Here is a 13770-nt window from a genome sequence, read left to right as displayed (position 1 = left end):
GGGCTGGAGTACAGTGGCACGATCTTGGTTCACTATAACCTCCATCTCCCAGGTTCAAGCGATTCTCCTGCCTCAGCCTCCTGAATAGCTGGGATTACAGGTGCACGCTGCCACACCCAGCTAATGTTTGGTATTTCAGTAGAGATGGGGTTTCACCATGTTGCCCATGCTAGTCTCAAACTCCTGAGCTCAGGCAATCTGCCCGCCTCTGCCTCCCAAAGTGCTGAAATTACAGGCGTGAGCTACTGTGCCTGTCCGAGGCTCATTTTTCTTATCTTCCCTGGCAAGTGTGGGGCCTCTGTTATGGTACTTTATGGCTTTTCTATGTGTGCATGCATTTCCGTGCATTAGGGTATATCTCTGATGATCACAGTCAAGTACACTGGTAGTACAGCAGAATATACATACGTGCTGTTACAATTCATGCCTCATTTCCCCCTTCAAGAGGAAACCACTGTCTTTTCATCTTTGCATCCCCAAAATACCTTGCACAGTGCTAGGTGTATTTAGCAGAAGGTGTCCAGTCAATTTTTGTAGAATGGTGAACTAAAGATTTCTAAGCAGGGAGTGATGTGGTGAACAGCATTTTTGGAGGGTCTGTCAACTAGCAGGGTGAATTGAAGGAGAAGAGGCTGGAAACAGGACCACACAAAGTTCTGAACTGTGCCCCATGGCAAGGACAGTGATCTGTTTGGAGAACTCGTGGCCGTCTGGGGTTTGTCTCTTTGCCTTGCAGGTGCACCTCTGTCTGAGCTCTTGGTCTGGGCTTTTTCGTCTTCCTGTTTCTCAGCTTTGCCCAGCTATATTTCCTGCCTGAGAGAAGCCTTCCATAGAATTTGTGAAATGGCGAGACACTCAGCTTTTGGCAGACTATGAAGCTGCCTTGAAGTTTTAGTTGTCAATCCTAACATTCGGTTATTTAATTTAGGGCCGAGGACATCACAAACACCTATCAACTATCAAAGGGCATTTGAAACAACTCGCAAACACAATTAACCTTGGCCCCAAAGATAAAAACAAAGCAGGCACAGTATGGTGTTTCACTATTTACAATCGCCAGTTAACAAAGTATGCAATTAAGTCAAATGCTGACGTAGCAACACAAGCCCAGTGCCAGGGATTTGCCCTTGCCTAGTCTTTGCATGTAATCATATGGGGCTTTAGACCAGTGGTCTCTGGGCGGAGGGCCAGATTAGAATCTCTGTGGGGAAAAGGGGATAGTTTGAAAACAAGGAATTGGTATTATAATTTTATCTGGGGGATATTCTTAAAACCTACTTTCTTTTCTTTTCCTTCCTCCCTCCCTCCCTCCCTCCCTCCCTCCCTCCCTCTCTCTCTTTCTTTCTTTCTTTTCTTTCTTTATTTTGAGATGATGGAGTTTGGCTCTTTTGCCCACACTGGAGTGAAGTGGTGCGATCTTGGCTCACTACAAACCTCGTCCCCTGATTCAAGCGATTTTCCTCCCTCAGCCTTCTGAGTAGCTGGGATTACGGGTGCCCACCACCACGACTGGCTAATTTTTATATTTTTAGTAGAGATGGGGTTTTGCCATGTTGGCCAGGCTGGTCTGGAACTCCTCACCTCAGGTGATCCACCCACCTTGGCCTCCCAAAATGCTGAGATTACAGGCGTAAACCACCACACCAGGCTAAAACCTAATTCCTAAAAATGTAAACTACAGAAATTAATGCTTGAGAAAAATCTTTCTGAATGATGGGAAGTTGCTGAAGATAGAAATTCCCAAGATAGAGAAGATGCCCTTCTTCCCCAGGGCTCTTATAAAATTCTCTGGGGGATACATGAGAATGTTAAAGTATTAAAGGAGAGTATGGATGAAGAGAAGGTTGAAAAACATTGCTATTCCCACACCTTTAATCTCACACTGCCCTTGGAGGTGGGGGCCTTTCCCATGGGGGTTGTCACAGAAACCCTTTCTAGAAGTAACAATATTCTTAATAGATACACTTAATTGAGCCTGTCTGCCTGCCTGCCTGCCAGCCTTCCTTCCTTCCTTCCTTGAATATTTGTTTATTTTTATTTTTGTTTATACTTTAAGTTCTGGGGTACAAGAGCAGAACGTGCAGGTTTGTTACATAGGTACACACGTGCCATGGTGGTTTGCTGCGCCCATCAACCCGTCATCTACATTAGGTATTTCTCCTAGTGTTATCCCTCCCCTAGTCCCCCACCCCCAGGCAGGCCCCAGTGTGTGGTGTTTCCCTCCCTGTGTCCATTTGTTCTCATTGTTCAACTCCCACTAATGAGTGAGAACATGCACTGTTTGGTTTTCTGTTCTTATGTTAGTTTGCTGAGAATGATGGTTTCCAGCTTCATCCATGTCCCTTCAAAGGACACGAACTCATTCTTTTTTATGGCTGCATAGTATTCCGTAGTGTATATGTGCCATATTTTCTTTATCCAATCTATCATTGATGGGCATTTGGGTTGGTTCCAAGTCTTTGTTATTGTCAACAGTGCCACAATAGACACGCGTGTGCAGGTGTCTTTATAGTAGAACGATTTATAATCCTTTGGGTATATACCCATTAATGGGATTGCTGGGTCAAATGGTATTTCTAGTTCCAGATCCTTGAGGAATCGCCACACAGTCTTCCACAATGGTTGGACTAATTTATACTCCCACCAACAGTGTAAAACTGTTCATATTTCTCTACATCCTCTCCAGCATCTGTTGTTTCCTGACTTTTTAATAATCACCATTTTAAATGGCATTAGATAGTATCTCAATGTAGTTTTGATTTGCATTTCTCTAATGACTAGTAATGATGAGCTTTTTTTCATATGTTTGTTGGCTACATAAATGTCTCCTTTTGAGAAGTGTCTATTCATATCCTTCACCCTCTTTATGATGGGGTTATTTGTTTTTTTCTTGTAAATTTGTTTAAGTTCTTTGTAGATTCTGGATATTAGCCCTTTGTCAAATGGATAGATTGCAAAAATTTTCTCCCATTCTGTAGGTTGCCTGTTCACTCTGATGATAGTTTCTTTGGCTGTGCAGAAGCTCTTTAGTTTAATTAGAACCCATTTGCTAATGTTGGCTTTTGTTGCCATTGCTTTTGATGTTTTTGGTGTTTTAGTCATGACGTCTTTGCCTATGTCTATGTTCTGAACGATGTTGCCTAGGTTTTCTTCTAGGGTTTTTATGGTTTTAGGTCTTACATTTAAGTCTTTAATCTGTCTTGAGTTAATTTTTGCGTAAGGTGTAAGAAAGGGAGCTATCTTATTCCAAAAAGGATGTGAGATGGATAAATCCCTTTGGATAATTTCTAAGAGGAAGCCACCCAGGAAACACTGGGATCCATCAACACCCTGGTTAACAAATTACTTTTTACCATGCACCAGTCACTGAGCTGGAGGTGAAAAGTACAGGATGAATAAAACAAGATATCTGTCCTCAGGGAACAAAATTGCCCTAAACAGAATAAAAGCAGGAAGAGGGACCCCACACAGCTGCCTGTAATCCAAAGTGCAAAGTACTAAGTGATGTGGATCTTATCAATCAGGGTGGTTTTGGTTGCAAGTAACAGTAAACTTAACTCAAAGTGGGGATTTATAATCTCCCGTAATGGGAAGTCCGAGGCCAGACAGCTCCAGCACAGTGTGGACCCATTTTTGTGCTCTTTCTTGGCCCCTGCCCCTGCTCCATGTGCCAGGGGTTTGATCCCAAAGCTAGTTACAGGCTGGCTACAGCAGCTCCAGGCATCACTTCCCAGCAACGTCCAGGAAAGAAGCAGGCACATCACTGCCTGCCAGGTGGGGCCTCTGTTTATCAGGGAGGAAACCTACTTCATAAGTCCCCAAACATGGCTTGTTAGCCTGATATGGGCAGGTAGGGTCCTGTGTGCATTCCTGAACTAGCTTTTAACTGAAGAGAATGTAATAAGCAGAACTAGCTTAGACCTCCCAAGATTCACCTCTAAGTCCCAAGGGGGAGGAGTGCCACCTGAACAAAATAGGCATATGCCCAGAGAAGGCAGGGAGTATGGAAGAAATGCTGGCAAGTACTTCCAGCAATGCTGTTCCACCAACCCACAGAGCAGGAACATGGAGTTCTCCCTGGCAGGGACAGTAGGGGAGGTGAGCTGATTTGACCTAGTCCAAGAGCACCTGTTCTGACTTCTTTTTTGGGCCAGGGAATGGGAATTTCCTTCTAAGTGAAAGAAATAGCACAAGTAACCCTGTGGGGAGCTGCTTTGCACATAAGCAGAAGTTTCTGTGGCTGTAGCACAGGTTTGCATTGGGTGCGGGCAAACAGGGGAAACCTGAACGATGGATCAGAACCAGTGGAGAAAGACCTGCCTGCCAGGCAGTTATTTAACCCAGAGGTTCAGACAAAGCAAGGTGTTATTGGCATGGTTTCTCACTCAGCTAAGGGAGGCATTACTGTAGAAACACTGGGTCCAGAAAATGTTTCAAAATGCCATGACCAAAAATCTGTCCCTGGGGGCCTGGTGGAGGGATGTGGCCAGACTCAGAGGGACATCTTTGGTAGGGGCATTGAGTCTGATGGATACTGGTGGTTTATCAGAATCCCTAAAAGCACAGACTTTGGGGTCAGACTGCCTGGACCCACAGTCTGTCTTTGCTTTCTGCTGCTCACCTTGCCTCAGTTCTCTCACCTGTGAAATGGGGATAATAATTATATGTATACATATAATATATTATATGTATACATATAATATACACATATATAATAACATGCATATATAATTATAAATTATATGTATATATAACATATACATATAATATACACATATAATAATATGCATATAATAATTATATGTAATGATAATGAAGATAACTTATTTAACTCCATAGAGTTAAATAAGTTATTCATGCCTGGCACGTGGGGAGCCCTCTATAATTGTCAGCTGTTATTGTTGTAAGGGCTGAGAAGGGAGTGGGGATGTATTATCATGAGGATTCTCATGAGGAAGCAAGTGGCAGATTTTGTTGTGTGGTTTTAAATTTTTTTTCCCATAAACTATAGCTGACAGTTGCCTCTAAATAGAAGGCAAAGGGCCCACAGCCTCCAACTGCCTGAAAATTAACCCATGTACCATCTTTGCCTCAATTGCCAAGTGACATTCATGTACCTTCCTTTTACCTATAAAGTTGAGTTCATACTCTACAGATCAAATTGGTAATCTATTAATATCAATTATAGAAGCTCATTAGTTTGAGTGATTAGAGCTATGACCCCTGCAGTAAATATTATTAAAGGCTAAAGACCTGACTCACCAAGATGAAAGTAAGACAGTTGCAAATTTTCATCTGACCTAAGAAAACCTTTTGCTCTCCTTCTTTCCTGCTCTTTCAGAGCTTCTCTGTTTTCCAGACACTATTAAAAAAAAAAACCCTAATGCTTGCTTACAAAATTAGATCTGTGTGTGGGTTATCAAAATTTGAAGTCCTTATGCAATTACCATGCACAGAAGGGATACAAAGGGAAGATTTCAAAGAAATTGACAACTGCATACAATTTGGAAATGTTCTCACTGATTTTGATTTACTTAATTTTTAATTAGGACAAAAATTTCAAACACATGAACTACTAAAAAAATGATACAAGGAATACACCCTGCCCTGTACCCAGATATCGAGTTCCAACAATTGTTAACAGGTTACCATATTTACTTCCTCTCTCTCTTTCTCGTTATCATTTGAAAACAAGTTGCAGATAAGTTGACGCTATAAAGCTTCAGCCTATATCTCCTGAGAATGGAGACATTCTCCTATTTAATCATGAGATCATCATTATGCCTAAGAAAATTAACAAGAATTCCCTAGTATCATCTAAACCAGGCCTTATCCAGATTTCTCTATTTTTAGAACTATGATCCAATTATGGGTCTGCTAGTGTTGTTTTTAACAGAGAGAAGTGTATGTATGTCTGTTGCACAGCTTATGAAATGTGGCATGTGTGTATAGTGCTCATATATGTTTATGTGTGACTTGTGTAAGTATGAATGCATGTACCCATATGTGTATGTGTGTGAGCAGTTTTTTGTGTGCACATGTGTGATGTGTACATGTGCTTGTATGTGTACACACATTTGTGTGTGCGTGTGTGTGTGTTGAGGAGGGAGATGCTAGGCATCCTCTTTGAGCAAAATGAACCAAGATGTGCTAGAAAGAAGATGCTTTATTATTATTGTTTTGCCCAATGCATGTGAAGAAATAAGAGTCAAACTCCAGCAACTGTTTAGCAGAACCGGTCTTGGCTAGGGAGGCTAAGGATACTAATGGTTTTGTTCCCCTTGGTAGGTTGATTCAGGTGTCTCTCTCTCCTATCATCTTGGGAGAGTTCTGTCTGAAAGGGAACAGTCACAAAAGTTCTTTCTCTTCTCAAAAGAGTCAGCAGTATCTTCTATTTTCCTTGCTAGGCCTGCAGCTGATGCACAAAGAAAGGTGTAATTACAATGTGATGTGCTGCTGATCGCCAGGGTCTGGAAATTGTGAACCGCTCACTCTGCTCAGAATACATTTCAATTTGGTGCTATGAATTTTACATTGAAATGAGTTTTTTCTTTAAAACCCTAGAGAAAACAGCCCCTGCACAGAAGCATTAGCAAATTGCTTTGCAAATCTAGGCTAAAGTGAGCATTCAGTTTGAGGAGGTCAAATCGAGCTCAAGTCCCGAAGCCCAAGGCCTGGTCGCAGCAAGTCCAGGTTGGCTCTGGGATGGATTTGGCCATGGATTTGGTCTTGCTTTAGCCCTTACCACCTTTCCTGGGCTTCTCTCTGGGCTGACTCTCTTGGGGCTCTTACAGATGCTCAAATGTCTCTGCCCAAGGTTCCAAGGCATTAGGGCTGGAAGCTGCTAAGACAGCCTGGGATGAACAGCCCTTGCTTGGCTGTGTGGTCACATAGGTGAGAAGAAGGACCCGCAGAAGCAAAGACTCGGGGCTGTGGACCACAGAGAGCATTGTGTTTCACCCATTTACTTTACAGAGAAGCCACCACTGGTCACTGTAATCATCAAAATAGTAACATTGATTGAGTATCAACAATCTGCCAAGCATCATTCTGGGTGTTTTATGTTTTCTCATAGAAGGGTCCTAGGTAGGCTAGGCATGGGGCTCACACCTGTAATCCTGGCACTTTGGGAGGGGGAGGTAGGTGAATTACTTGAGGTCAGGAGTTTCCAGACCAGCCTGGCCAACATGGTGAAACCCCATGTCTACATGGATTTGGTCTAATACAAAAATTAGCCTGGCATGGGGGTACACACTTGTAGTCCCAGCTACTCAAGAGGCTGAGGCAGGAGAATCGCTTGAATCCAGGAGGTAGAGGTTGTAGTGAGCTGAGATGGTGCCACTGCACTCCAGCCTGGGTGATGGAGTGAGACTCTGTCTCAAAAAAAAAATAAAACAAAAGAAGGGTCCAAGGTAATCCTCTGTGGCAAGGCCATTATTACTCTTTTTCCCTCTATATTGTTATTTTTATTATTAATACATCTATGTTTTTGTATAGACAGGGTTTTGTGATGTTGCCCAGGCTGGTCTTGAACTCCTGGGGTAAAGGAATCCTCCCCCATTGGCCTCCCAAAGTGCTGGGATTACAGGCGTGAGCCATGGTGCCTGCCCCCTACCCCAGCCTTTTATACATAAGAACTCAGAGGTACAGGGAGGTTCAGTTGCCTGAATTCATGCAGCCTGGGACACTTATTGGTGACCGGCACTCTGCACTTTGGACCACACTTCTGAGCTGTCCTAGCCACACCACCCCAAGCCTGGCTATTCCTGTCTAGTCAGAGATGGCTTCTTCAAAGTCTGGGGTTGGCATCATCCTAACCTGCCAGCCCGCAGACTCTCCTGCCCTGGTGTCCATGTCTTGGACGAGGGAAGCCCCTTACACAGGACTGGATCTTAACTTTAGTGAAGATGTGTTTTGGAGCCTCACCCATGCTTTTTAGACCTGTCCTCTTTTCTTTAAGGGCCAGGCCAAGGAAACCCTTGGGGTGCTCATTTGTCATGAGTTTGCCTTCTTTTCTTACTATTTAGTGGCCCTCTTGCCTCACTTTCCACACCACCATTCACTTCATACCCATGCCCTGAGGGAACGGGATCCAGAACCACAGTGGGCCCACTCTGTGATGTATCTTGTAGTTTATTGTGCACTAATTTACATGAGGAAACAGGAAGGCGTGGTAAGGTCGAAAGAGCTGCATGATGCCCAAGGTTCTCGCTATCCAGCGTTGCATCTGCCTCTTAAAGCCATTTCTTAGGCAACCAAGCATGGCCACATCAGTGGTTCCTGGCGGCATTTTAGCTGGAGGGACCTTGGGCCTGAGGAGGGGGTGGGGAACCATCCACCTCTCCTACCACCCACAGCACAGCTTCTCCAAAGCCATGGAGATCAATCTGCCCCAAATGAGCATTGGGAGCTGCAGTAAACCCAGTCCCCAGGCTCTTGCCACGGAGCCTGGGGCAGCCTGGGGACCCGGATTAAAACGATACGTTTTCAATTTGACCTTAAACGAATTCACCAAATCGGCATCTTTGATGTCAAGTGGAAGTGAATTCCACAAATCTCAATTTATTTTATGGGGAAGCGTTATTGATTTTTTTTTTATCGTCTGCTTCTCCTTCTTCTTCCCTCCCAGCTGCCAAGCCTCTTCCACCTGGATTGAATCGTTTGATTTAAGAGTGGCAGTTCAGAAAGAGGAAGAGATACCTCTCCCCTTCCTTCCACACATCCCCCACCCTGCGATGCCAGGTACATCCCTTAAAGCCAGGAGCAGCAGGAAGGGACAGGCCCAAGCCAGGATTCCCCGGCTGGCCTGGAGCCGCCTTGCCCCGTGCCTCCAGCTTGTCTGCATGTGCCCACACTCGGCCCGTTTGGTGCCAGTTTAGAGACTGCATGTGTTGTCATGTCCTTTTTCCTGCGTTGTGCCATTTGTCTCCTTAAGGCCCTGAAGGGGCCACTCCTTTTTCCTGCCTCATGCCCACACCTGATGACCTAGAACACAAGGCCTTGTAAACCAGACCCCAACCCATCTGTCCAACTACATCTGCATCTGGCCTTCCATTTCCTTCCAGAACATCTTCTATGTATGAAAGTATTCATATCTCCGGGCCCGGTGACTATCAGGGGCTCAGTACGTGCTTATGCACCCAGGAAGCATGTATGGTGACCCCCACGAGTGCCACTCTCAGGCCTCACCTTTGCTTATGCTCCCCTCTTCCCCTTGGCACCAGTGTGAGGCTCTCTCAATTGCTCTGCCCTGTGCCAACCAAAACTTTGCACACTTCCAGCAGAGCAACTGATTCCCTGACTCTCCCCATCCCACTAGCCCACTCCTCCCAAGGGGCTTGCTCTCTGGAGCAATGGCTCCATCCTTCACTCAGTGGCTCAGGTGAGAAACCCAACAGTCATTCTTGGTTCATTTCTTTCCCTCACACCCAAGTCCAGTCTAATTCACTCTAATGGTTTTACCTTTTGATAGGCAGAATTGTGGCCCCCAAAAATATCCACACCTTGATCTCCATGAACCTGTGAATATGTTCCTTTACGTGGAAAAAGTGTCTCTGTAAATGTGATTAAGATTTGTGGATCTTAGGCCAGGCGTGGTGGCTCACACCCATAATCCCAGCACTTTGGGAGGCCTATCCAGGCAGATCACCTGAGGTCAGGAGTTCGAGACCAGCCTGGCCAACATGGTGAAATCCCATCTCCATTTATAATACAAAGAAAATTAGCTGGAAGTGGTTGCGCATGCCTGTAGTGATAGCTACTCGGGAGGCTGAGGCTGGAGAATCACTTGAACCTGGGAGGCGGAGGTTGCAATGAACGGAGATTGCACCTCTGCACTCCAGGCTGGGTGACAGAGCGAGACTCTGTCTCAAAAAACAAACAAACAAAAAGATTTGTGAATCTTGAGATGGAAAGATTATTCTGGATTATTTGGGTGGGCCCAATACAATGACGAGTCCTTCAAAGCAAGGACCTTTCCAGACTATGGTCAGAGACAGATGACAGCTTGAGAAGGATTCAATACCCTCTCTGGTTCTGGAAGCAGGATGTTCTCTGTGAGGGCTAGAAACAGGCCTCTGGAAGCTGGAAAGGCAAGAAAATGAACTGTCTCCTGGGGCCTCCAGAAAGGAGCACAGCCCAACATCTTGCTTTTAACCCAGTGACCCTTGTGTTGGATTTCTAGCCTATAGAACTATAAGATGACAAATGTGTGTTGTTGATAACCACCACGTTTGTGGTAACTTGTTATAGGAGCAATGCAAAACAAACACAGACTTCCTTAAACATGACCTGAAAATGACCCCTCTCTTCCATCTCTCCCCTAGTCCAAGTCACCTAGACTCCTGCAAGAGCCTCCTCAGGCATCCTTCCTCCTCACTTGGTACCAGCCTTCCCCAACCCCTGAAATCAACTGTCCACCAGAAGCAAGTGGTCTTTTGTTTTTCATTTTTTTATTTTGAAATAATTTCAAACAAATGGAAAACCTTCAAGAAAAATACAAGAATTCTCATGCCTTCATCACCCATATCCATCCATCGCCAACACAGTGCTGTATTTGCTTGGCCATTCTCTCTCTCTCAGATCACGTCCATCCCTATTTAAGCCTCAAGTGGCTTCCCACTGCCTTGCCCTCCTCCTCATAGCCAGCAAAGGTGGATGTTGCCAGGCCCAGCCCACCTTATCCTGTGTTCCCTGTGCTCGAGGCACACTGCCGGTTTCTGGCCCCTCCCTCTGCTGTCTGGCTGTCATCTGTGTGCCTCAGCTCTAATGTCACCACCTCCCAGACCCTTTCTGTGATCATTCCACTAAAGCAGCCTCCTACTCCAACTCAGCTGCTCTTTATGGCTTTATCCTATTTATTATTTTTTTATCTTTATTTTATTTTTTTGAGATGGAGTTTCACTCTTGTTGCCCAGGCTGGAGTGCAATGGCGTGATCTTGGCTCACCGCAACCTCTGCCTCTTGGGTTCAAGCGATTCTCCTGCCTCAGCCTCCTGAATAGCTGGGATCACAGGCGTGCAGCACCACATGTGGCTAATTCTGTATTTTTTAAAGAGACGGAGTTTCACCATGTTGCCCAGGCTGGTCTCAAACTCCCGACCTCAGGTGATCCACTGGCCTCAGCCTCCCAAAGTGCTAGGATTACAGACATGAGCCACCATAGCCGGCCTGTTACTACTTTTTTTACAGCATTTACCAGGCTCTGATGCCACCCCATTCATTTACTGTCTGCTTGTTTATGTGTTCATTCATTCCTTGGTGTGTAGCTCTTTGGGCAGGACTCTGTCCACCTCTTATCCTGAATTTCTAGAACAGCGCCCGGTATGTAATAGGTGCTCAACAAATATCTATGGACTGACTGATTTTCTGTGGTCATTGAGCCCCTTTTGCAGACCCAGTTGGTTACAGGTGTGTATCTTTCCTTAAGGGCAGGCAGGATTCTTCCATTTTTAAATTCTCCCCCTCTCAGAGCTGGGCACATGACAGGACCGCCCTCTGGATGTTGGGGGATTTTCTCCTCAGTGCGGAGGGCCTTCCTGCCTTCTCCACTCACCACCCTAACATCCAGCTCCTCATCCCCATGGAGGCCCAGGGACACAAGGAAGCCTTCCTTCTCCCTCAGTGTTTTTCTTTTAGGTTTGTCCAAGTGCTGTTAACTTTCTCATTCATATTGTCTGTTCCTCTCATCTCTGTTGTGGGGAAACACACAGAGAGCATTAGCCCCATTTGATGGATGACAAAACTGAAGTAAAGGCAGGTTAAGTGGCTTACCCAAGGTCACACAGGTAATTAACAGCAGGACAACTCCCCTGATCCCTAGCCTGGTGCCTTCTCCTGCAGACCGCAGATCAGCAGCCCCTTGCCCCTCCCCTCAGGGACTGAGGAGCCCAAACCTGATATTATGGGCACAGAGCTTTTAGCAGATGAGCGGAGGGCAGGAAACTGTGTGGTTAGGTGAGCTGTGGGTATGTGTGTGTCTAATTGCTTTTCATTTCCTTTCCTTTCATTCACAGTCATTCATTCACTCACGCAGGTACTCATTCACGAGGCATTCACTGAGCGCCTCCCACCTCCTCGGCTTTCTGCTTGGTGTAGAGAAGGATGCTGGGGAAGGAGGCAGGGGCCTCACAGGAGCCTGTTCTCACACATGGGAGACCCAGCTTACATATGGGAGGCAATAGGGTAGATTGGAGACCCCGTTCTGGCAGGAGTGGCATTGACTCCTTTGAGATGAATGGACGAACTCAGCAGAAAGCTGTGCACAGCCACAAAACACACTGGGATTGACTCCTCCAGGCAGGTAACTACCCCCAAGCTCCCTGCTGCTGCTACTAAGATAACCCTTCCTCCACCCCACTCCCCCACCCTCGTGGATGGTTGAGCTCCCCAACCTACAGAACTTCCCCCACAGTGACCAGTCCACAGGGAGAGACTGAGAATTGAACCAAACCTGTCCAATCAGGACCCTTTCTCAGGTTTAAAAGCCGTATGTGACACAGGGAGCTGTTTCTGGCCCGGGGGGTGGCTGTGCTCACTGAAAAGGAGTTAGCATGATGACAGCCCTACTATGCTCAACTTCCTACTTCCATTCTTCAATGACAACTTAGATTCCATAACTTTCTGATCACTTTCAGTGAGGACAGTCCTGTTCAGTTCAAAGTATAACTTCAAGTTCTGTTTGAACAGCATCTCTTTGCTTCTCCCCAGTGCAGTCTGAGAGGGACCCCAACTCTCTTGAGGGTTGTCTGGGGCAAGGAGGATGGGGTAGGAGATTGGGGAGGAGGAGGCTGGCCAGGCTCTGAGATCACCCAGGCCCCTTCCCTCCTCAGTGTCCAGTTCCTCCAGGAAGGTCCTAGGGAAGGAGACAAGTGTCCCTTGGGTACAACAGGTACTGGGGAGCCCTCTCTCTGTTGGCTCTGCTGTTTCTCTATTGACTCCCGGCAGGCCAGCAATGCCTCAGCCACAGCCTTCCAGGTGTTGTTCTCTTGTGGGCCTTCATGTGAGTTCCCAGGGGCTCCTGAGGGGCCTCTCGATGCCCAGTTCTCTGACCTGGGAGTGTTGGCCAGCTCTTAGGAGTGAGTGCCAAGTCTTCCAGCCCTTCCAGCTCGTTACTCCAGGGAGAGGGAGGGGGTTCACCTCCCCACCTCCCACTGCTGGGACCTCACAGTTGGAGAGACAAGATATGCCCATGTGAAATGAAATCATTCCCTCTTCTCTTCTGTTCTCTTCTCTTCTCCTGTCTCTCCTCTTTCTCACTTCTCTCTAACCCTCACCCATCTCTCCCCCTTACTTTGTAAAGCTGAATTTGTCAGAATTGCCTTCAAAGCTGTCCCCAAACTCTTCCCTGACCTGTTTTCTGTGACCATGTGATTCTTCACCTTCATTTATCTATTTGAGTATCACGAAATAGGAAGGGTGACACCCTCGAGGAGTTTGGAGTTTTATTGGGGAAATAAAAATAACACAGATACAAAATCAGGGACCCAGAGAAGGTGACACCACATCGTGTGCTTCTCTGCACATGGCAGTGACAGACAGACAGTGCTTAAAGCAGATCACAATGTGGGTGCTAGAGCCAGGTGGCCTGAGTTCAAGCCTAGCATTGCCACGAGTGAACTGTGCAGGTTGGGCGAGATTATGTCACCTCTGTGCCTCAGTTGCCTTCCTAGCACCTCTCTCGCATGTTTTTCATGAGCATTAAGTTAGGTAATGTATGAAAAGAACTGAGAACAGAGCCTATCACATAATAGCTACTCAATAAATAGATGA

The sequence above is a fragment of the Aotus nancymaae genome, unplaced genomic scaffold, assembly GCF_030222135.1.
Source record: "Aotus nancymaae isolate 86718 unplaced genomic scaffold, 86718_ANA_hifiasm-v0.15.2.pri h1tg000020l, whole genome shotgun sequence".
NCBI lineage: Eukaryota > Metazoa > Chordata > Mammalia > Primates > Aotidae > Aotus > Aotus nancymaae.
The sequence above is the reverse complement of the archived record's forward strand: the minus strand, read 5'-3'. Positions refer to the sequence as shown.